At 42.3% G+C, this 26907-nt stretch overlaps 1 protein-coding gene across 1 annotated transcript in view; it reads left to right on the top strand.

Moving 5' to 3' along the window:
* Positions 1–8804: 8804 nt before the first annotated feature.
* Positions 8805–26907, top strand: part of LOC121869635 — a 416339-nt gene continuing 398236 nt past the window's right edge. The window contains exons 1-2 of the mRNA XM_042371146.1: positions 8805–8922; positions 16392–16563. The gene's annotated coding sequence lies outside the window, so the exon portion shown is untranslated. The remainder of the gene's footprint in view (positions 8923–16391; positions 16564–26907) is intronic.

Here is a 26907-nt window from a genome sequence, read left to right as displayed (position 1 = left end):
ACAGTATCCAGTAAACTATTGAGAAATAGATCAAAATACAGTAAAACCTGGAATTAACTGACCACATATGAAGGGGGCAGGCGGAAGGATAATCCGAGAAAGGTCTGGTTAATAGTACATAAAAGTCTGGAAATAATACATACATTTTCAAAATTGCCTTTCCCAGACCTACCTGTTCAGTCCCTCTATTCATTTTCGTTCATTGCCATTCATATTTCCAATTGAATTTGCTTTAAAACATTAACCACTTTGTAAATAATTGTAAACAGCACAGAAACCATGAATAAAAAATGGAAAAAGTCAAAAAGAACATGTCATCACAAGAGTGTGACTGGTCCCAGAGTTGCTGATCTGACTTTCTACACTGTTTACACACAATTTTTGAGTCTCAATTGCTTCTCTTATTGACAACACAACAAACATATATTGTTCTCCTCTTGATTTTTTTTCATTTTGCATTTGTTGTGGTTCTTTATTTACTAATATTACAGGTTGACAACCCTTTATCAAAGAAATCGAAAACCGAAAAACTCGAAGCGAAGAAGTTTTTTTGGGGGGTATTAGCCCACTCAGGCACAGGTCACTGACCCACATTGGGGCCTGGGGGTGAAAATGTAATGGTAATAATAATTATAATAATAATAATAATAATAATGATAATACATTACAGTAATAATAATAATTATTCATAGTAAATAGAATTTTTAATAAAAATACACAAAAATAAAATAAAATAGTAACAATAATAATACTATAATAATAAAATAATAATAATAAAAAATACAAGAAAGAAAAAAGATATTTTAGCCCCCAGGCCCCAATGTGGAGTCAGTGACCTGTGCCGGGTGGTGATCCTGAAAAAAAAAACTAACCATTCTGAATTCCAACCGAAATGCATCTGGTCCCCAGGATTTCGGATAGGGATATCCAACCTATACTATTATCATTATTAATATTATTACATTATAAGCCCCCCAAGGCCCGATGTGGGTCAGTGACCTGTGCCCAGGTGACCTAATCCTGTAAAAAAAAAAAAAAATTAGGAGTTAGGGATTGGTTAATCCGAAGTCAGTTAATGGGAGTCGGTTAATCAGGTTTACTGTAATACCAATAAATAAGTAACAAAAAAAGCTGTTTTTTTTCTTCTAAAAACCAGTTTTTGTGATATAGCTCAAATGCGACGCTCAGCAATGCTACCTAGGTATGTTAATTTCTAGCCAATTCGCCAGGCCAACATACAGGCAATTAAAACATCTAATAATTACTTAATAAGTAATATTAGGAGGACACGTCGCTACCTGGCATTTAATTGCTATTTTGAAAGTCCCTCCCTCAAACCAGCCTCCATGCGCACTGCGAAGCTCATCTCTTGCCTCAGAGAGAGCAGTAATTAAAAGTCAACTCTCGAGGGGTGGAGATGGGTGGGTTATGGACGTCGCATTCGAGCTATATCACAAAAACTGGTTTTTAGAAAAAACCGGCTTTTTGTTCAATGCTGTGAATGTGACGCTCAGCAAGAATACCCGAGTAGGAGGTGGATAGGGAGGTGACTTTGCATACAAGGCTCTGCTGACTTAGGTCCTGATTATATTATAAATTATTTTGAAAATTTCCAAAATTAAGAACATTTACTGGAAGGTAAAATGTTAATTTACTCAAAAAGGATACTCACTTTATTCTAATGAGGAAGAAGGTCCTGGTAGTGGAGATTGAATAGATGGGGGAGGGGAACCCAGCATCACCACATTTGAAGCATCTCTCAGAGATAGATGAAGATAGCTGTCTTTGAAAGTTTTTGAAGATCTCCAAAAGCCCATTTCCTTGATCTGACTGAGACTCATGTGCCACAGAAAGGCCACAGACCCTGCATATTTCCTAGTGTCATGTGCCAAAAATTTCTTGCCAGGGTCTGCTTGATTCACTAATTGAGATAAGGATTTTGTCAATTGACTAGGAGATAATTTCTTACCATCCCTTGATGAGAAAACATAAGGGCCTCGATTAGAGAATCTGGTTAACCATTCCTGAAGATTTTTAACTGGACACAATATGTGAGGAACCCTTGTTTCATCCATTAGACGTTTTCTCCTATTAGGTTGAGCTTGGAAATCTTCCCTTTCATTTTTTCTTAGGATCTCCGTAGGAAAAAGGATAACATCCTCGTCAGAAAATACCAATAATGATGGATTATTGGAAATTGAAATCAGTTCACTGATTCTCATACCCGTTGCTATTGCTAGAAGGAAAGCTGCCTTCTGGAGTAATTTATCCCTGTTCAGATTTATATTGTAATTGGGCCCCATAAGAAGATTAGTAACTTTTTCCAGAGACCAAGGCGGGATTCTCTTGGGTCGAGGAGGTCTCTGAATGAAAAAGGACGATCTTAGCATTTGATAAATCCTTGGGTTCAAGGTAATATTAAAACCCCAAGCCAGAGGGTCAACCAACGCTGATTTATAAGATGCAATTGTCGATCCTTGAAGGCCTTTAACTCTGAAAAGAAATTCTAAAAATTCTAATGCAACTGTTTCCGATAATGAATCTGGAGTTGTTAACTGGATAAATTGTTGAAAAAGATTCCAAGCTTTCTCATATTGAATAGAAGTTTGGGGTCTATGACCTGCTAATACTTGATTAACTATATTGGAATTACCCAACAACCTATTTAAACTTTTTTTGAGAAACTCCAAGCGTGAAGTGCCAAGGATATCTCGAACTGAGAATGTAGTCCCTAGTCTAGACATCCTTGTTGCAATTGTAGAGGATTTGGGCACCAGTCCAGCAGATCCAGGCACCAAGGTTGTAGGATCCAAAATGGTGGAATTAAGAGGACTTTGCCTCGGAAGGATCTGAGTTTGTAAACCACTTTGGGCAATATTTTCACAGGTGGGAATAGATAGATTGAATTCCAAAGGTTTCAATCTAAGAGGAGGGCATTTCCTAAAAGATTTGACCTTTGCAGAGATGCATAAATTGGCATCTTGTAATTTGTTAGGGAGGCAAACAGATCTATCTGTGGAGTTCCAAACTTCTTCACTAGACTCTTGAACTCCAATACCTTTAGGGACCATTCTGTTTCTGTCGATACTGGCCGGAGACGGGACAGCGCATCTGCCCAATTGTTTTGCACTCCCAGTATATAAGTTGCTTTGAGGTAAAGTGTTTGTGTTGCACAAATACTGAAAAAATTTTCTGATAGTTGTAGAAGGAGCCAAGACCTTGTTGACCCTTGATGATTGAGATAAAAGACTACCGTTTTGTTGTCCATGGCAAACAGGATTGTCATATTTTGTAAATTTGGGTTTGCCAACAAAAAGAAGAGGACCACTGCTAATTCTTTTAGTATATTGATGTGTTTGTCCCAAAGGAAGTTGCTCCACTTTCCTTGATTGAATTCCCCTTTTGAAGAATGGTATCCCCATCCTATTTTGGACGCATCCGTACAAAAACCAAACCTGTTTGAGGTGGAACCCAGGGAGAGGGACCGATTAGATTGTCCCAGTTTGTCCACCATAACAGATGATTCTTTATCTGCATTGGGAGAGAAGAAGCAACTTTTCTGTTTCTGCGAAGCAACTTCGAGCCCAGATGAGATAGTTGCTTTTTCCTTAACTTTCCCAATGGAACCACTATTGTGGCATTATTCAACAGACCCAGAAGTTTTTCCCAATCGTGCCAAGAAACCTTGTGCTTTACACAAAAGGCTTCTACTTTGTTTATCAAATCTGTTACTTTTGTTCCTGGTAAACTGACTGACTGCTGATTTGTATCCCAGTGGAGGCCTAACCAATCCAACTTTTGATATGGTATTAAGTTTGATTTTACCTGGTTTATCTTTAAACCAAGGTTTTGAAATAGTACTAGTGTACGTTGTGTCGCCCTTTGACAATCTTCGAAAGAGTTTCCCATTATCAGCCAATCGTCTAGATAAGCAAAGGTTCTAATGCACTCCTTTGCAAGGATCTTTCTGGGAATATTTGCCAGTTTTGTAAAGGCTTTTGGTGCAATTGTCAGACCAAATGGCATCACTGTGAATTGATAACTTAATTCCCCTACTTTGAACACCAGAAAATTTCTGTTCCTGGGAGCAACAGGAACGTGATAATAGGCATCTTCGAGATCCACTTTTGAGATCCAAGCATTGGGCGGAAGCAGACGCCTCAGATGGTCGTAAGTGAGCATCTTGAAACTTCTTTTGGGAATAAATTTGTTTAGGATTGAAAGATCCAAAATCCATATTAATTTGTCGCTGCCTTTCTTGGGGACTGGGAATAGGCGAGACATGAAACATTTCTCTGACTGCAACGGCTCTATGACACCTCTGTTTAGTAGTTGACTTACAAATTTTGTAAGTAATGGGGTTGGTTTTTCACCCTTCTTTGGGAATGCTAGGGGAGGGCGCCTCAACCAAGTCCATGTGAGACCCCCTTTGATTATTTTGTAAGCCCATATGGAAGAAGTCCATCTGTTCTCCCAACCCCCTAGACCAGGGGTCACCAAACTACGGCCCGCGGGCCGGATCCCAAGTCCTTCCCCGGCTCGTGGTAGCTCCGCCTATGCTCTGATGTTACCAGAGCTTTCGTTCTGGCTTGCAAGTATTGAACAGAATGATTATGCGGCCCGCGCTCGTCATTCTTTCAGTTATCCGGCCCACTGTGAAAAAAGTTTGGTGACCCCTGCCCTAGACGACCCAGTTGTCTGGCTTCATTGGAAGGGGGAAGTTGCTGAGGTGGTGGAATAAGGTTTCCTTCCGTTTCTGAAAAAACGGCCACCTCTATTACTTCTTTGATTATTTCCTCCTCTAAAATTTTCCCTTGGTTGATAACTGATCCGGGCAGCTGGTCCTGTTCCCCTGTAAAACCTTCCTCTCCTAGGTTTCCGAAAGGTCTGAGGACTCCTGGGGACATTAATATTAATAGTATTCTCCAAGGATGATCTATAATTAATCAATGATTGCTCACTAAACAAAGCAGGAGGAGGAGGAGAAGAACGTATTAACAAATTAGCGCTACCACTTGAAGCATTATTTGTTGCTAGTTTCCTTAGATGGACTTTCAGTCTTAGGGCTTCAACAAATGATCTAAGAATGAATTGTACAGGGAATATGGGATTCCTTGTAAAGCAGCAGCAAAACATTTGTCCACTTCTGAATTTTCTTCATAGTCCAGCACAAATTTAGTTAATAACTGACACATCATAATTGCAGACCAAACATCTGCTGCCAATTTCCTAGTTTTAAATTCTTCAAGCATCAGTGCAGGGGCAACTGGTTTCAAATTTTTTTTATAGCTTATATCAACATATTTTGAAGCTGACAAATATTGGGAAAGATCATATAAGGAACTCTTTTCGTCATTAAATTGGAACTTCAAAAAACTAAACTTGAGAGCATTCCTGTCAGTGGGAATGAATGTTAAGTCTTTCAATAAATTAGCCCAGACTTCGTCTATTTCAGAGATCATCTTTGGGCAAATATCAGGCCAAGAAAGTGTAGTATCACCCTCCAAAAACAAAGAATGATGACCCAAAGTTGCATGTCCTTCCTCTCTCTTTGTAGTTGCTGAGATATCAGGAAGCTTAGAGACATTTTCATAAAATATCTTGAATAAGGAATCCACAGATTCAGATGGATTAGTGAACAAAGAAGACTTAGCTCTTACCAATGTTATCCATGGCCTGTTAGAATCAACCTTACACTCAATATTATCCAGCAACTGAGTTTCAGTCGACAGCAGCCTGTTTCCACTCGCAGTAACCAACACTTTTGTCCCAGGTGGAAGTGATTGCCAAGATGTGGGTAGGATGAAATCAGTCTCAACAGGTTCTTCCTGCTCAAGAGACTGGATACTATGACTAGAACCAGGCTCATCGTCCTGATCCTGGAATCCACTGAAATCAGACTGAGTAGATAGAGGTTTTTGAAGACTTCCCATTGCCCCATTGTCTGGAGGGTCCAATAACTTATTTTTCTTAGCAGAAGCAGTCTTGTCTAAGTGGGGATTAAGTCTTTTACTTAACACCAATAAACCTAAACTTTCTGCCAACTTGGGATCTTTCCATTGTTGTACATTCAAAAATTTACTCTTCAAGGCCTTATTCCACCTATTTTTAATTTGTAATTGCAATAAATCTTTCTTATCACCTGTAGCTTGATGAAATTGAAAAATTTGATCATAACAAACTGCACAATCCATTGGTGAAAATAAGTTATTTGAGACACAGCTGCCATGAAGTATGCAAAGCCACATGAGGATCTATCTTAGTAATCCAAGTCACTGTACATTTTTTATAAGTACATGTAGTATGGCCCCCTTGGGTCTTGGGTGAAACTCCTACTACTGAATTCAAATTCTCTACTGACAGACAATTCCTTGAATGTAGTGCCTGAGCTGAACTTTCTAGTCCTTGTAGCTCATCACTCAATAGTATCTCCTCAGGGACAGTTCCATTGTCTCCTCCATTATCCATAGGCCCGGAGTCCTGACCTTCATCCTCCAGTTGAACATCACTCATCTGAACTAGGAGGATACCATGAGTCACATTATATCATTATAACACAAAGTAATAATAATAATTAATAAGGGAGAAAGCATTTTCTCCCAAACTTAATCAATATGACTCATAAATGTTATATTATTTGTAAGTTAGTGTTATACAAGTCACTCCAATGACCAACATAAACAATAACTCACTATTTCGTATCTGTCCCTCGACTCTTATTTATCAAGTATCCCTTAGCTCAATGAAACTTATTTATTTAAATTTGTTTTTATAAAATAATTTCATTCAGAACATTTATTGAGAGGGATCATCAAGATCTTTATTTGTTGCCAATCAGGGGCACAGAAATTATCCCCAAGTAAACACTTAAAGGAAAATTCCTACGTGCGCACTATCACCCAGCAGGGTTGACAGTGCTGAGCCGCTAACATAGCGCTCTATTGGTAGCAAAGTTCACTGTTACTCTAGCAATGTTTATTCGGTTGAGAATTCCACCCTGAATTGGTCTCATATAACCCATAGAAGGTGTAAAGTCCATTTCAACATTACTCTAGATTGCTAGTAAGACCGGAAGGTCAACATTCCGGAAGGAACGCTGAGTCTAGCAGCCTCGCTAAAGTTCGCTTGAACCCGCTACTGAGGACATCAAAGTTATGAGGAGACAAACTCAACTCTGGCCTTTTTGCTGAGAACAAATAGAAACCCAAGGGCGGAAGCCCAAAGGTTTTGTGAACGTACATAAGAGTAGGGAGAGAGATAGTCATGGTATTCATATTAGCACATGAATAATTGGGACAAAGAGATCGTAAACAATATACAGTTGGTCCTCATATTACGCGGTCCCGCATTCCGCGTTTCACCGTTAACGCGGTGCCTTGCCAGAACCTAACATTTTCACATTCCGCGGTCGTGAACCCCATTACGCGGAGAGCGGCTGGCAAGCCGCGCCATTTTTGGATCCAAACCTCCCGCCATCCGCCATGTTGTGTAAGAGGCGCGAAAATGGTGCGCACAAGGTCGCCCAGTCATCAAAACATGACCAGTTCTTCACCCGCCACCCACTACAGCCGGCCCAAGTCAGTGATAGTGATAATTATAGTGAGGATATGGACTTATATGAACTTTGGGGGGTTTGACAAAGAGGCCCTGCAAGCCTCTGTGGTGGATAGTGATACAATTGATACAAGTGATACAGGTGAGGGCCAATAATCTGCCCTCTGCCTCGGAACCAACCGCCCATCCCCGTGTGCCCAGCCATCTTTTCTACTAATGTAAGTGTTAAAAAACCTAATATTATTGATATTTCTCTTAATTATTAATTGTGTGTGCATGCCATCATAAAGTTAAGATAATATTTTTACTACAACATAGTTGTGTGTCGTCAAAAAGTGGAGTTTGGGGATCGGCCCGGACTCCATTTCAATTAATCCCATATGTTATGTTATTCACTTTACGCGTTTCTCACTTTCCGCGGTACCCTCCGGGTTACATTAACCGCGTAATATGAGGACCAACTGCACATATATATGTATACAGTATATATAAATGGATATATTCACAAATTCTCTTTTAGTGAAGACGAGCCCGGGAGGGCGCAGCGACATTCACCGAGTGACTTAAAAGCAAGGGATAGTCACAACGATCTAAACGACTCAGAAAGAAAATGTGTTTTGGTCGCCATGCTGACCCAAAGTCGTATAAGAAAATGTCCCAAATACAATAATTGAGAGACATAACAAAATAAAAGTCACTCTACTTCATCACTGTGCTATTAAATACAAATACCGTATATAATATCCTTGCGGAGGTGAGTATTTCAGCAATTAGAACACAAATTCGCGGAACTTCCCTTTGTGTCTATTATAGCTGAATCGCCAGGCAAGAGATGAGGTTCGCAGGGCGCATGGTAGCTGGATGGAGGAAGGACTTTGAAAATAGCCATTAAATGCCAGGTAGCGACGTGTCCTTCTAATATTACTTATTAAGTAATTATTAGATGTTTTAATTGCCTGTATGTTGGCCTGGCGAATTGGCTAGGAATTAACATACCAAGGTAGCATTTGCTGACGTCGCATTGAGAGCATTGAACAAAAAGGGGTAGTTTGAACCGGGCTTTACGTGTAGATTATATTCTTGAGTAATATTTCTTGTGATCATAAATTGAAGCATATACAGTACTTTACAGTATCTCATTAATGATATTTACATAGAATGTTGACTATACTGGAAGGACCTTTTATACATGTGTTTTCTGTTATCAATATTGAAGAACTTTATTGTTATTATTGCTCTTTAGTTCTGGCAGCGTGCTCGGTTGTGTGTCAAAACAACTTCAGCTGTATGGAGTGTTGAAGGCCTCGATGAGCTGCTTTCACATCTCCACAATCACAATCTTTCTCTTAGAGCACTGAGGAGTACAAGGTTGGTTTTTGTAATTTCTGTAAAGGTTACAATTTGTAACCAGAAAATATAATTAATTTCTAAGGTTACTTCATGGAATTGTAAGTTTGGAGAGTTTATATTTGGTGTTAGTAGCTTGTTTAAAGTTCTACACTGCATGAAGCACCGGTTAGCAACTTACGATTTGTTACACTATTGTAATGTTTGTTGAAATTATAAGTCAGTTGTGGGAGTCATTTCAACCTTTGATTACCCCTGTCACTGCAAAGGGCTTAACATTTTTTTTAATGGGAATTAGTCCACTTGGGCATGGGTCACTGACCCACATCAGGGCCTTGGGTGGGTGGATATAATAATAATAATAATAATAATAATAATAATAATAATTATAATAATAATAATAGCAATAATAATAATAATAAGCCATAAATATACTTGAAAAAAAATCGAGAGTGAGAAACCATAAAAAAAGTTGTGTTGTAAAAGTGAGAGAAACAATTGAGACCCTGTAATTGTGTGTAAATGAGGCAGAAAGTCAGATCAACAACCTGGGACTTGGTCACAATTTTTGTGGTGCTATATGGCAGCAGGGTCTACCATTAGGCATCACATTATGCTTCCAATATCTTCCTCGGCGGTAGTACCTCTCTGCTTGATAGCTGCTCAAATGAAAAAGTGATTGAATCCAATACTGTACAGAGGGGTCTCATCTTGCGTGGGAATATCATACTGGTACACGTCCACACAAGCGATACCATTTAACATATGTTAAAATCACTATATCATACTGGACTCGCCAGACCTTTACTCTATAATGACTTTGGGTAACAGGCACAGATTTTTGAATCTCCAGGTGGTTGGCGTGGACAGCAGACAATATTTTCTCCCGTGTATTTCCTGATTGTTCTGATGGTGGATTCGTTGACTTTATAAAGGTGTGCTATGTTACATATCCTCATCCCAGCTTCGAGTTTCTTCAAAATTTCAACCTTGCTGGTGTACGAGAGGGCCTACTGCTTCCCACTTCTTCAGCCCTGAGGCCCACAAGTCATCCTTGTTAACAACCAGGTAGCAAGGGTGGATGGGGTGAGGTACACTGCTAGTGGGAGCGAGCAAGAGTACATAATCACTCCTGAGTATTCCACCTCTACCTTACACCTCTCACAACCACCACTACCTCACCCCACCTACAACCACCAATACCTCACCCCCACCCACCACCACCAATACCTCACCCCCACCCACCACCACCAATACCTCACCCCCACCCACCACCACCAATACACCACCACCACTACACTCACCCCCACCCACCACCACCACCCCCACCACCACCCCACCACCACCACCACTACCTCACCCCCACCCACCCACCACCACTACTCCACCCCACCACCCCACCCACCCCACCCCCACCACCACCCCACCCCACACCACCACCGCCTCCCCACCACACCTCCACCACCACCACACACCCCACCCCACAACCACCACCACCCACCCCCACTACCACACCACCACCCACCACCACCAACCCACCACCACCACCCCACCCCCACCCACCCACCACCCCACCACACCAATCCCCCCCACCCCACACCACCCACCCACCACCACCACTACCTCCACCCCACCACCACTACACCCACCACCGACCCCCCTCACCCCACCCACCACCTCCACCCCACCCACCAATACCTCACCCCACCAACCACCACCAATGCCACCCCCCACCACCACCCTCACACACCCTCTCACCACCACCAACCACCACTGCCTCACCCACCCAACCACCACCCACACCCCACCCCACCACCACACCCCACCACAACCACCACCACCCCTCACCCCACCCACAACCACCCACCCACCACCCCACCCCACCCCACCACCACCACCAACCCCACCCACCACCCCACACCACACCCCCACCCACCACCACCACCCCACCCCACCCACCACCACCCCACCCCACCCACCACCCACCACACCCACCCACCCACCACCACCCACCCCCACCCACCACCACCACTACCCCACCCCCCCACCACCACCACCCCACCACCCACCACCCTACCTCCCCACCCACCCACCACTTCCCCCAACTCCCCAATCTAACCACCACCACCTCAACCCCACCCACCACCAATTCCCACCCCTGGCCAACCCCACCACCACCAATACTCACCCCACCCACCACCACTCCCAACCCCAACGCCTCACCCACCTCCACCACCACCAACCACCACCCCCAACCACCACCACCACCAACACCCCAACCACCCACCACCACCACCTCACCCCACCCACCACCACCAATGCCTCCAACCCCCACCCACCACCACCAATGCCTCAACCACCCACCACCACCACCAGACCACCCCCACCCCACCACCCAGCCACCACCCCCACCCAACTCCACCACCACCAATTCAACTCCACCCACCACCACTACCCCACCGTTCACCCACCACCACCAATCATCTCAACTCTAATCTAACCACCACCACCTCAACTCTCACCTACCACCACCAATCAACCCACCCAACCACCAACACCACCCCACCCCACCCACCCCACCCACCACCACACCACCCACACCCCACCACACCACCACCCACCTCCACCCCACCCACCACCACCACCCACCTCACCCCACCACCACCACCCTCCACCCCACCCCACCACCACTCACCACCCCACCCCACCCACCCACACCCCACCCCACCACCACCACCACCACCCCCACACCCACCACCACCACCTCCACCCACCCACCACCACTCCCCCACCCACCCCACCCACCACCCCACCACACCCACCACACCTCCACCCTACTCACCCCAATCCACCCCCACCCACCACCCCACCCCCACCACCACCACTTCCTCACCACCACCCACCCACCACCCCCACCACCCCACCCAACCCCCCACCACCACCACCCCCACACCACCTCACACCTCTCACCTCCTCACAACCACTACCTCACCCCACCCACCACCACACCACCCACCCCACCCACCACCACCACCCCACCACCACTACCCCACCCCACCGCACCTCTCCCACACCACCCCCACCCACCACCCACCACCCACTCACACCCTGCCACACCTCACAAATCCACCACCACTTCACCCACCCACAACCACCAATACCACACCCCACCCACCACCACCACTCCCCACACCTCCACCCACCACCTTACTCTCCTCACCTCCACCTACAACCACCACACACACCCCAACCCCACCACCACTAATTTCACACACCCCACCACCACCCCACCCCACCCACCACCACCACTACACCCCACACCCACCACCACCACCACACCCCCACCCACCTACCCCACCCCACCCACCACCACCACCACCTCAATCCACCTACAACCACCACACACCACACCCCACCCACCACCAGCCCCACCCCACACCTCCTCACAACCACCACACTACCTCACCCACCCACCACCACCACTCACCACCCCCACCCACCACCACCACTACCTCACCCCACCCACCACACTCTAATTCCCCACCCCCACCCACCCACCCACCACCACTCCTCACCCCCACCTACCACCACCCACCCTACCACCACCACCACTACCTCCCACCCACCCACCCACCACCACCACCAACCCCACCTACCACCAATACCCCCAATTCCTCCCACCCCACCCGCCACCACTTCACCACTCACCCCACCCCACACCACCACTGCCTCCACCCCACCCCCACCACCACCACTTCCACCCACCACCCACCACCACCACTTCCACCCCACCCACCACACCACCACGACCCACCAACCACCACCACCCTAGCTCCCACACCACTGCACTCTACCACTGTCTCACACCACCCACAACCACCACCTCCCCACCACCCACCCACACTGCCCCCACCACCCACTGCCTCTGCCCCCACCACCCACCACCACCACCCCACACCACCCATGCCTCCCACCCCCACCACACCACCCACCACCGCTCACCGCCTCACACCCCACCCACAACCACCACCGCCACCCACCCCACCACCTGCCCCCACCACCAACCACCACCCCAACCCCACAACCCCACCCAACCTGCCCACCACCACCACCACCCACCCACCTCCACCACCACCCACCCCACCCCACCACCACCACCTCCAACCCCACCCCACCACCACCACCACCCCAACCCCACCCACCACCACCACCCCCCACCCCACCCACTCCCACCACCCTACCCCACCCACCACCCCCACACTACACCACCACCACCAATCACACCACCACCACCCCACTGCCCCACACCACCACTGCCTCCCTGGTCCCACACCACCCTTCCACCCCACCCACCCACCACCCACATCCCCACACCATTCCACCACCTCATCACTACCTCCACCACCTAACACCAACCCACTCCCCACCACCATCACCACCACATTCCCCATCCCCACTCACCCCACACCACCACCCACCACCACACCTCCACACCACCCACCACCACTACCTCCACACCACTCACCAACGCTCCCACACCAACCATCACCCACCGTCACCACCACTACCTCACACCACCCACCACCACCCTCACACCACCCACCACCACATTCCCGTCACCACCACTACCTCACACCACCCACCACTACCTCACACCACCCACCACCACTACCTCACACCAACCACCACCACCACATTCCCGTCACCACCACACACCAACCACCACCACACTCCCATCACCACCACTACTTCACACCACCACCTCACACTATCCACCACCCACCACTACCTCACCCCACCCCACCACCTCACAATATCCACCACTACCTTAATAATAATGGTTGCCCCTTGTGTAACGAGGATGGCCAGCCCAAGGGCTACTTAGGCGTGAATTTGTTTAAGGTGTAAAAACTGTCGCCAACACAACAACCACACCCTAAGTTAACGAGCTGCATGACCCAGTGTCAAGGAATAGTCTGAGAAGACTGGACAACTCGCCAACTGCACTGGCTAACCATTACCCCGGAATACGATCCTCAAATCGATTAACATCCAGGTTCCCAATTACTGCTGGGTAGACAGGCAAATGGCATAAAGAAACTTGTCCATAGTTTCACCTTGCCCAGGGATCGCACCCTGGTCCGCTCGCTTGTGAGCCGAGGATGCTGACCATTACACCACCCACTACCACACTTCCATCACTACCACTACCTCTCACCACCTACCACCACCACTACCTTACACCACCCACCACCACTACTAAGTGTCTTGACGGTCACAGTGGGTTCGCCAGTAACAAGTCATGGACACATCGAATAAGGGTGAGTAGACATAGATTGTTATTGGAACTGCCCACTGTCCTAATACTAAAAGTCGAGAATAATTTATTTTGTATCTTTTTAGATAGATATGGGGAGTAATCAATCCCGGCAAAGGTCATCAACCCACAATGGGGCCTGGGGGAGGGGGGGAGATTAAAAAGATGATAGCACTCATCTTTATAATGTATCAGTACTGTAATGAATAAAAAAGAGGGGGGGGGGGACTCGGCAATGGCCACTGGCCAGTCCTACCCCCACCTCCGTCCTATCTGGTGGTCAGCAGTGGTGGGCACAGCGAAAAAAAAAGTTAGCTTCGTTAACCGCTAATCTGCTAACTAAAAAGTTAACTTCGCTAACGCTAAACAGCTCTAAAAATTAGCGGAAGCTAACGCTAACCGGTAACATTTATTATATGAATTTGGCTTCACTTTTTTTTTGGGTGGGGGGAGCTCTAAAACCCTTAAAAACAGACCTAGAGAGCTAAAATTTTCATATGTTGTCTTGTAGCTTAGACATAGAGCTCATAGAGCTTTCCAAAAAGGTATAGCATGCCAAGATCAGATGATGATCAAGGTGTACACAAATAATTAAATGAACAAATGAAATTAAACATTAATTTACATTCAAGTTTCAACATACACTTTATAATCTTTATTTACTGTACGAAAAGACAGAAAGTATTAAACGAATCCAAAAACTATAGTACTGTATAGCATAGGTAGCAAATAGCATCATGCCAAGATCAGATGATGATCAACTTATCAAGGTGTACACTGTACACAATTTCACAAATAATTAATTTGCATTCTCATACAACCTATCGGCCTTATTCAATATTCATGTAAATATGCAATACCAACCACATACACATTATACCAGTGCATTTTTATATAACTTATTGTAAATAAACAGAAAACTCTAAACTTTAATGAAAAGTAAGTTTTAAGAAAATCTTGTTTGGCGCACACCTTGGATGACATCCTGGTTATGAACTTATGCAGTCATAACCAAATATATTGACACAAAAAAATCCTGATTAAATTAACAAATAAATGTGAAATGAAATTATACATTAGTTTACAATTACATTCTATGATTCTTTCAACATACACTAGCAGTCTTGTCACGTTTACACGTACTGTACTAACACGCAGTCAGCCAAGATTGCCTGACTGGCTGTTGGAGACACGCGTCGCGGCGTCACACGCTTACAACAGACAGGAACAAACATGCATAAATTTTGTTAGCGGAGTTAAAGTTAGAGGAACTAAATTTAGCGGAAGCTAATTGGTCCGCTAATGGTTTCCAAATTTAGCGAAAATGCTAATCCGCTAACGAGTAAGTTAGCTTCCCTAATTAGTGGTTAGCAGATTAGCGGAATCTCACTGACACACATGCTGCCTCTCACACTCGTTCTACCGCTACTATTCATCAAACGACTGTCATTAATGATAAAATGTTGTTTATTTGTAATTTGTGCTTATTAATACAATACATGCAATATTGTACAATACAGTATATATCTCATAGGTAAAAAAATAACGTCATCAGAAACTCATCTCCATACAGTATATGCAGTGGTATAATGACCCCTTAGAATGCTGTTTTGGATCGCACCAGATACATTCAGGAAAGCATCTGGGGTAGTACTGTATCTGTATTACTTATGGTACGCGCTTATAATGTCCAGTAACTAAAATTACTAATATCGCTAAATTTGGAGCTAAATAAGCAAAAGAGCACTAAATTAACACTATACTACTTCCTTCAAGACCTATGGCTTTCTGCTTAAGCTATAACTATGGTCACACTTCAACCAATCGCATCAGCGATAACCACACATGCGAGACCCACGTAAAATGAGACCCCATTGTACAGTATATTGAAGCATAAAGGATAAGTGGCCATGAGAAGAATTTTTTAAACAAACTAAGAATAGTATAGCATCTTAGAATCTCTGTGTGCACTGTTTCATACATAATATAGTACTATGCAGTTTGATTTTTCTCTTGGTATAGTCTGCTGGCAGAATGACTGTCTATATAATTGAGGCTAACTCTGGTAAACACTGTCTCATGGGCAACAACTAAGTATTGCTTATTCAAAACTTCCTTTGTACTTGTTAAAATTTTTCATTACTAAAAATTTACATCTTGCATTTCTCTATAGATACTGTCGTCCCTTTGAGACAGAAGCAAGCAAACTGGCCAAAACTTTAGTGATAGTGAGTGACTTATTGGAGGTATGGCAAGACACTCAGAGAGAGGTGTCTCTTCTCTTGTCCCATGCTGTTAGTGCCATATTGGATGGTACCCCAGATTTCAGAGCAAGACATCGGCAGGTAAGAAAATGAAGGCATATTTTTATGAAAGAAAGGGACCGGGAAATGTTAAATTATAGTTAAATGCAGCTAAAAGGATAATGTAGACTGTAATACTGCTCAATGGTCCCTCAGTTAATGAACACAATTTGTTCCACAGAGTCGTTCGTTAACCGAAAATTTTGCAAACCAAATCCATTGTTTCAATGGGATATTGGGTAATTGGTTCCAGCTCACAGAAAAGTACATGCAAAGTGAAAAAAAAAATGCAGTCAAGTATACTTACTTTGAGGTGTGTATGTAGAAGGTTCCTGGTTGATGATGATGGGAATTAGAAGTGGGGGTGCAGGAGAAAGGAGAAGAGAAGGAAGTGACGATGGAGGAGAAATCACCATTCAGGGGACCCATGCTTGATGCAGTAATTTCACCAATAAAATTTTAAGTTTAGTAGGTGTAATTCAAGATTATTTTATTTAAATTAACACTGCACTGCGCTAATATTATCAATATGTTAACTAAATTTCAGAATGACCAATAATTTTAATGTAAAAATGCAAAAATATTCATGACACCAACAACATTGATGTTCACTCCACTGTAAACAAAGCCACACTGACGCCTGGTGGGTGAGTCAAGCGGCTGATGGGCGTACAAAAACTAGTTCCCTGTCCTGCATATATTATCAATATGTTAACTAAATTTTAAAATGATTAATAATTTAATATAAAAAATTTAAAATATTAAAGAACACAACTTTATTGATATTTACTCCACTGAAAACGAATGTAAACATAAGAACAGATTACTGTACTACTGAATTGGCAGACTAGCCCATCAGCAATGAATTTGTCCCGTTAGCTCAGTCCCTTAAATTATTAAATATTAATGTTGTTTTTAAGTATGAATCAACCATTACCAATATATTAATCAAGAATAGCCCAACTTTGAATGTAAATGGAAGTGTTTATTGTATTCCATGTAGCAATTGTAACGGAATTATGTAGGACAGACTGAGAAAGCATTGCAACTCAGAATCAAACAGCACAAGTACAATATCAGAACGGCATCTGAAAGCAGTGCACTGTTCGTTCATGTTAGGAATAATAATCACCCCATTGATTGGGAAAACAGGTTAGAAGTGTACAAATCATCATGTGTCACAGAAAGACTTCTGGTTGAAGCTAGTTTGATTAGGGAATTAAATTCCATAAACCTTAGTGATGGTCAGTACAAAACTGATAATATGTTACATAAATTTATTTGTCGGTGGCCCAAGGTTAAAAATGATTTGAAAGCATTTGAATATAAACATCATATATTTTGCTCAAGAGATAAAAATTGATGTACATTAGTGTACAGTACTGTAGTACATTTTATAAAAAAGTTTTTCAACTGTATTTTTGGGTAGATTTACATAGATTTCTTCATTTATTTTCACCATTTACATGCACACACCATACTAAAAGAAACGTAATAGAAATTAATGACCTTAGTGCAAAGCTGGAGTGCACATGTACTAATTTGATTACGGTACTAAAATTGTTTTGTCTAGTGCAAATTATAGCATGTTTATATTCAAATTAATCTGTATGTTACAAGAATCCCAGCAATGTTAATTATATTCACCCAGGTCATTTCACTGGCTCTTTATAAGAGAGAAGTTTAGTCAATAAGAACTGATAATAATACACGCGTTAGACCTGGACCTGTGCCAACTGTCAAACGTACTACCTCCCCTCCCCCCATGCCCCCTCGCTCGCTCCCACCCTCTCTCTCCCCCATGTGCCCGGCGTTGCTGGAATCCTTGTAAAACAGTGAATAATTTTAATATAAACGTCATGTATTTTGCACAAGAGATAAAAATTAATCACCTGTATCATGTCTTCATCACTGTCATCCACACTTGCTAGTGCCTCCCTGACAAATCCCTCAAAGTCATCATCACTGTCTCTGTCACTATCACTGGCTTGGGCTGGCTATGGTGGGTTGTGGGCGAAGAACTCGGTAATGCTTTGCTGACAGTTGGTGTTGATGTTGTCGTGATACACCTTGATGTAGGGCTCCATAGTCTGCAACAGCTGGGTAGGGAAGACTTCATACCGGTTATCGTCAGGGTTGTCGGAAAGGAGGAGCTTGAGTTTCTCAACACACTCGATGGCACCCCTTACATTACTATGGGATAATTGGCGTTCTTCTTGGGATGACGCACCACCTGTCTCTTCACTGACGTCATCATCATCTACCATCTCGTCGGCAGTCACATCAGGGTCCCTTATCACCTCCAGGATGTCGTCGTTGGTGGTCTCGGAGAAGCCTGCAGCTGTAACACTCTGCGCAGCTTCTCTGGCAAGGTCAACTGCTACTGCAACAGTCTGAACCTCACTAGTCACAGATTTACTCTGCCTCCCACCTGGAATGCCTTGCATCACATGTCTCCATGCATGACGAAAAGTTGCTACAGACAGCTGATCCCATGCCTCCACCAAGAAGTCCACAGCTTTCTTGACGTTGAATTTTCTTCAAAATTGTCTCACAAGTACTTCTTGCTCTACCAACTGTTGTTCCTCGTTGTCTTCACTCTTGCTATCGGTGTCACCCAGGTTACGCAACTCATCCTTGGTGCTGGTGTAGTCGTTCAGGAGTTTAAATTTCTTTGCAGAGAATGCAGCTTTCACATTACAAATCAATTTTTGGCCCATGGGCTGTATTAATGACGTAGTTTTGGGAGGAAGGAAGACCACTTTTACGTTGGGGTGACGATCTAACAGTAAGGGCGAGTGTCCTGGTGCGTTGTCAAGCAGCAACAAAATCTTGAATGGAACATTGTGTTCCTCACAGAATTTCTTCACGTCAGGAACGAAACAGTCATCAAACCAGGAGAGGGACAGAGTAGAGAACATCCACACCTTACGTGCGATCAGCCAGTGGACATTTAGCTTGGTCATGTCCATGCTCTTGTAGGCGTGCGGCTTGCATGCTGTGTGGATCACCAATAACTTGAGCTTACAGGTACCGGAGGCATTGGTGGTAAACAGGACGGTGATGCGCTCCTTCTGCAACTTCCAGCCCCGACACTTGCTGGCATTCTTCACAACGAAGGTCTTGGAAGGTAGCTTTTTTCCAAAAAAGACCAGATTCGTCCATGTTAAACACCTGGTCGTCGGTGTACTGTCCTTCCTCCATAATCTCACGTAAAAACGGAGGAAATTCCCTAGCCGCAACACGGTCAGCACTAGCTTCTTCACCACCAATGTTAATGTTGGTGATCTTGTTCCTCTTCTTAAATCTCTGCAACCACCCATCTTACGTGACACTGCAGCATACAGTTCACGTGCGTACTCCTTAACTGATCGCGTGTCCACAGCCATGTTCTGTCGCGCCTGACGAACCAAGTAGCTCACAAGTAATTTCTCCGTCTTGAGAAGCACCTGGTTGTGGCAATACTTGATCATAGAAGCACCTGTAGACTTTGTGATGTTCATGTGCTCCTTTATCTTTGCTGCATCCTTCTTAATTGTCCTGATCGTAGACTCGTTAACAACATCCTGGCGCGCGAGATCAACCTATCTTGTTCCTTTCTCCAACTCTTGGATGATCTTGTATTTAATTTCGTAGCTTAAGGAACATCGTGTCTTCTTTGGCTTAGGGCGGCTGGGTCCAGGTAATGCAAGGTTTCTTTGTTGTGGTGGTGGTGGTGTTCCGGTGGAAGCCATTCTTATGGAACAATGGATATCGATGTACACGGTGCAGCCTGGAGGGGTGTAACTCACACGGTAGGTCGAGGGGTTGAACGCTCCCGCGGCGGGGCACGTCATAGTACTACATTAAACCAATCACAGCTAGCAGGGAGGGAGGTAAGGATGCTTTGCCCAATCACAGTCCGCTACGTCATATGACGTCACCGATAACGCAACAAAGACATACACTGCGCAACCTACTCGGGCCGCTTACACAACATGGCGGGAGAGGGCGGGAGATATGGCGGGTGGTTTGCATCCAAAAATGGCGCGGCGCGAGAGGACCGCCAGCTGCTCTCCGCTTAAAGGGGTACACGCACCGCGGAAAGTGAACATTCCGGTTTCGGCAGGGTACCGCGTAAACGTGGAAACGCGTAAAGTGGGACCGCGTAAAGCTAGGGTTGATTGTATATATATATATATATATATATATATACATTGAACCCTCACTTTACGTGGTCAATTGAACCCGCGGAGGCCCACGTAAAGTGAGAGAAACGCGTAAAGTGAACAACATAACATATGGGATTAATTGAAATAGAGACTGGGCTGACCCACAAACTCCACTTTTTCCCGACACAATACCTATGTTCTAGTAAAAATAACATCTTAATTTTATGATGGTACAGGAACACAATTAATATTTAAGAGAAATAGAGAAATACAGTCGCCAAGTTAATGTCCATTCAAATAATGGACTCAACTCCCTCCCCCTCTTCTCTCACTCGCTGGCTCTTCCCTCTCTGAGAAATGTTTGGGGGAAAACACTAGATTTTATGGTATAGTAATAAATAATACCTCAAACTAAAGATAGGATAATATAATTGACATTGCTGGATTCCTTGCAAGACCAGGAATATTTTCAATATACACATCATATATTTTGCACAAAAGATAACATATTTGCTCTGAGTAAACAAAATACTTGCATTAGATCTAAAATTTGTATGTCTAATGCAAAATCTATGATGCTTATATTCAAAATGATCATCAAATTGTAAGAATTCCAGCAATGTAAATTATATTCTGGCTGGGTAATTTGTATGAATTTTATGAGCTAAATAAAAAAAATTACACTTCACCCGCGTATATGAGTAGATGCACCGCGTAAAGTGGGAATTCCGGTTCTGGCAGGGTACCGCGTAAATGTAGAAACACGTAAAAAAAATGCATAAAGCGGGTATTACTGTGTGTGTGTGTGTGTGTGATTATATATATATATATATATATATATATATATATATATATATATATATATATATATATATATATATATATTATATATATATATATATATATATATATATATATATATATATATATATATATATATATATATATATATATATATATATATATATATATATATATATATATATATATATATATATATATTGATATATATATATAGATATATATATATATATAGATATATATAGATATATATATAGATATATATATATAGATATATATATATATATATAAATATATATATATAGAATATATATATATATATATATATATATATATAGATATAGATATATATATAGATATAAATATATATATAAATATATATATATATATATATATATATATATATATATATATATAGATATATATATATATATATATATATATATACGATAAAATCATCGAGGAAAATGGAAACACTTGGCTTTAAGTCTTTATTCAAGACGTCTTTAAGAGTTGCCTCTGAAGAATAAAGTTTCCATTTCCATTTTATGTGATTTTATCAAGATTTATCTTATCCACGTTTTCATTGTGGATTTACATGAAATATATATATATATATACAGTATTACCCCGCCTAACGCGGTATCACTTAACGCGTTTTATCATATACGCGGTGCCTCGCCAGAGCTGAACTTTCACTTAACACGGATTTTTCCACATATACTCGGTGAGTGTCCGGCTCGAGACGCTATTTTTAGATTTGCCCCACCCGCCACCCTGCCTGACTGCCTGTTTTAGCTCATAAAATTCATACAAATTACCCGGCCAGAATATAATTTACATTGCTAGAATTCTTATAATTTGGTGATCATTTTGAATATAAACATCATATATTTTGCATTAGACATACAAATTTTAGATAAAATTTTTCCTCTGAGTAACTATGTTATCTTTTGTGTAAAATATATGACATTTATATTCAAAATATTCCTGGTCTTACAAGGAATCCAGCAATATCAATTATATTATCCTAACTTTAGTTTGAGGTATTATTTATTACAAAAAAGTTAAGTATTCTGGTTTTCCCACACATCTCCTTGGGACGGTCGGTGGGGGGGAGGGAGGGACCGACCGACCATCTGTTACCCTGTGAAGAATATTTTTTTTTTTTATTAACTGAAGATATTTGTTTTAGCTCATAAAATTCATACAAATTACCCGGTCAGAATATAATTTACATTGCTGGAATTCTTATAATTTGATGATCATTTTGAATATAAACATCATATATTTTGCATTAGACATACAAATTTTAGATAAAAATTTTTCTGAGTAAATATGTTATCTTTTGTGCAAAATATATGACATTTATATTCAAAATATTCCTCGTCTTACAAGGAATCCAGCAATGTCAATTATATTATCCTAACTTTAATCTGAGGTATTATTTAATACAAAATGTTAAAATTTATTTTTTTCACCCCACATCTCTTGAAGGGAGGATTGGTGGGGGGTGGGGGGGAGGGTTGGGACTGACCGCGCGGTTGGAAGAGGGGGGAGTCAAGGTGGGGTACTTTGATTGACAGATAGTGTCGTGAAGATTAATTTTTTTTTTATTAACTGAAGATATTTGTTTTAGCTCATAAAATTCATACAAATTACCCGGTCAGAATATAATTTACATTGCTGGAATTCTTATAATTTGGTGATCATTTTGAATATAAACATCATATATTTTGCATTAGACATACAAATTTTAGATACAATTTTTTCTCTGGGTAACTATGTTATCTTTTGTGCAAAATATATGACATTTATATTCAAAATATTCCTGGTCGTACAAGGAATCCAGCAATGTCAATTGTATTATCCTAACTTTAGTTTGAGGTATTATTTATTAAAATTTAGTGGTTTTCCCCCAAAAATTTCTCAGAGAGGGAAGAGCCGGCAGTGTAGTGTGAGAGGGGGTGGGAGTTGAGAGTCCATTATTTGAATGGACATTAACTTGGCGACTGTATTTCTCTATTTCTCTTAAGTATTAATTGTGTGCATGTACCATCATAAAATTAAGATGTTATTTTTACTACAACATAGTTATGTGTCTTCAAAAAGTGGAGTTTGGGGGTCGGGCCGGTTTCTATTGGAATTAATCCCATATGTTCTGTTGTTCACTTAACGCGGATTTCACTTAACACGGGACCCTCTGGGTTCTATTGACCGCGTTAAGTGGGGTACAACTGTATGTGTATATATATATATATATATATATATATATATATATATATATATATATATATATATATATATATATATATATATATATATATATATATATATATATATATATATATATACACCTAGACCCCGACTTACGACTATATGGACTTACGTCCTTTGGTACTTACGACCTGCTTTGACCGTACGTCCATACGGGACATACGACTGCGACCGCCGTGACCAAAAATTTTTTCAAATGACGCGCGCATTTTCTATACCGAAACGTTTCCGTCCCGGGCGAGAGGGAGGGGTGGCTTGGGTCGCCTCATGGCTGCACTCACTCAGTGGAGCGCTTTGTTTGTGTTTGGCTATCGTATCCTATACTGATCGCGCTGTGAACTTTCGTTATTATTGTATTTAATTGACTTTATAATGACTGGAAAGCGTAAAAGTGAGAGTGCTGGTGGTACTCCAAGGAAAAGGACACAGGCAATTACTTTTGAGATGAAACTGAAGATAATAACACAGTATGAGAATGGAAAAACTGTAGCAACAATCTCACGCAACCTAGGTTTCTCACACTCGACTATATCCACTATTCTGAAGGACAAGGAACGTATTCGTGAAGTAGTGAAAGGAACAACACCTATAAAGGGAATTATAATAACAAAGAAAAGACAAGGTCCTATCCACGATATGGAAAAATTATTGGTGATATGGATAGAAGACCAGATGCAGAAGCGTGTACCCTTAAGTGTTCTAACCATACAGGCTAAAGGAAGAAGCCTGTTCCAAAGCCTGAAGGAGCAGGCAGGAGATGAATGTGATCAAACCTTTACAGGAAGTCAAGGGTGGTTTGATAGATTTAAAAAACGCTACAGTCTACACAGTGTTTAGGTGAGTGGAGAGGCAGCTAGTGCCGATGTTGGTGCTGCCGAAGCTTTTAAGGAGGAGTTAGATGATGTGATTGTGGAAGGGAATTATTTGCCAGAGCAAATATTTAATGTGGATGAGACTGGATTATTGTGGAAACGCATGCCTGACCGGACATACATCCACAAAGAGGCAAAAAAAATGCCCGGATTCAAGGCATTCAAGGACAGAATTACACTTCTGTTGGGGGGGAATGTTGCTGGTTTCAAGCTAAAGCCCTTCATGATCTATCATTCAGAGAACCCCAGGGCTTTTAAACATGTCAGCAAGCACACACTGCCAGTGTTTTATCGCAGTAACAAGAAAGCCTGGATGACCCTAGTACTATTTGAGGATTGGTTCATGACTTGTTTCATTCCACGAGCCAAGGAGTATTGTCTGCAACAAAGGATTCCATTCAAGATTTTACTGATTTTGGATAAAGCTCCGGGACACCCACCACACCTGAACGACATGCACCCTGATGTTAAGGTAGTGTACATGCCACCTAACACTACCTCTATCATCCAACCCATGGATCAAGGTGCTATTTCTGCCTTTAAAGCGTATTATTTACGCACGACCTTCGCTCAGGCTGTTGCTGCTACTGAAGGTGAGAAAACGCTCAGACAGTTTTGGAAGGAGTACAACATTTTGTCATGTATAAAGAACATTAGTGCAGCATGGGATCAGGTTACAAAACATTGCATGAATGGAATATGGAAGAAAATCCTGAAAAGATATGTGAACAGTTTCAAAGGATTTAATGAAAGTGAAGTTATTTTGGATATTAGTAACAAGATAGTGGAGTTAGGTAAACAGCTGGAGTTAGAAATTGATACTGAAGATGTTGGACAGTTGGTTGAAAGTGTAGCAGAAGAGCTCAGTAACGAGGATCTTATTGAACTAGATGCACAGAAAGTTGCAGAGGAAGAAGAGAGACAAAATGTAGAAGAAGAGCCTGCACCCCCCAAAAAGTTTTCAGTGAAACATATGGCAGAGGCATTTGCTACAATTAATAAAGCAATGCAAATGTTTGATGACATGGATCAAAATTATGAGCGTTATGCCAAAGTTGACAGAATGATCCAAGATTCATTTGCTTGCTACAGAGAAATTTATAATGAAAAGAAAAAGAAAACTGTGCAGTCTAAATTGGACACCTATTTCAAGAAGTCCCCCAGTAGTGGCTCCTCACGCCCCACCAGTGCTGCCTCTTCACTCCCTCAAGATGATCCAATACCTTCAACCAGCAAGTTACCCCTGTACATAAACCTGTCTGAAGAAAGCGACATTGATGACCCACCCAGCCCTGTCTCCTCTTCTGCTTCTTCCAATTAATATAGTCTCCATGTATCCTGTAAATAGAAAATTATGGGGGCCCTGTGTGCATTCAGCTGACTACATTTAAGGTAAGTGCTCAGTCACACTGTATCCATTCCTCATTATTTATTACTTTTACTGTACCCATTCCTCATTATTTTTTACGTTTAGTGTACTGTATTTCATTGTAGATTTTTAAAAAAAAATTGAAAAAAAAAAAAATTTTGAATTTTTTTTTTATCTATATCGGACTTACGACCATATCGGACTTACGACCTGGATTTGGGTCCCTAACCCCGTCGTAAGTCGGGGTTTAGGTGTATATATATAAATATATATATATAAATATATATATATAAATATATATATATATAAATATATATATAAAAATATATATATATATAAATATATATATATATATATATATATATATATATATATATATATATATATATATATATATATATATATATATATATATATATATATATATATATATATATATATATACAGTAATACCCCGCTTTACGCGGTTCTAGTTTACGCGTTTTTACATTTACGCGGTACCCCGCCAGAACCGGAATTCCCGCTTTACGCAGTGCATCTACTCATATACGCGGAGAGGGGCTGGCGGTCTTCCCGCGCCGCGCCATTTTTGGATTCAAACCTCCCGCCATCTCTCCCGCCATGTTGGGTAAGCGGCGCGAGTAGGTTGCGCAGAGTATGTCTTTGTTGCGTTATCGGTGACGTCATATAACGTATCGGACTGTGAGTGGGCCATGCATCTTTACCTACCTCCCTCCCCGCTAACTGTGATTGGTTTAATGTAATATGACGTGCCCTGCCGCGGGAGGGATGAAGCCCCTTGACCTAGCCACGTCAGTTACATCCCTCCCGGCTACACCGTGTATATAGATATCAATTGTTCCATAAGAATGGCTGCCACCGGACCACCACCACCACAGAAAAACCTTGCATTACC

The sequence above is a fragment of the Homarus americanus genome, unplaced genomic scaffold, assembly GCF_018991925.1.
Source record: "Homarus americanus isolate GMGI-L3 unplaced genomic scaffold, GMGI_Hamer_2.0 scaffold32583, whole genome shotgun sequence".
Lineage (NCBI taxonomy): Eukaryota > Metazoa > Arthropoda > Malacostraca > Decapoda > Nephropidae > Homarus > Homarus americanus.
Note: the sequence above shows the minus strand (reverse complement) of the source record. Positions and strands in the feature narration are given on the sequence as shown.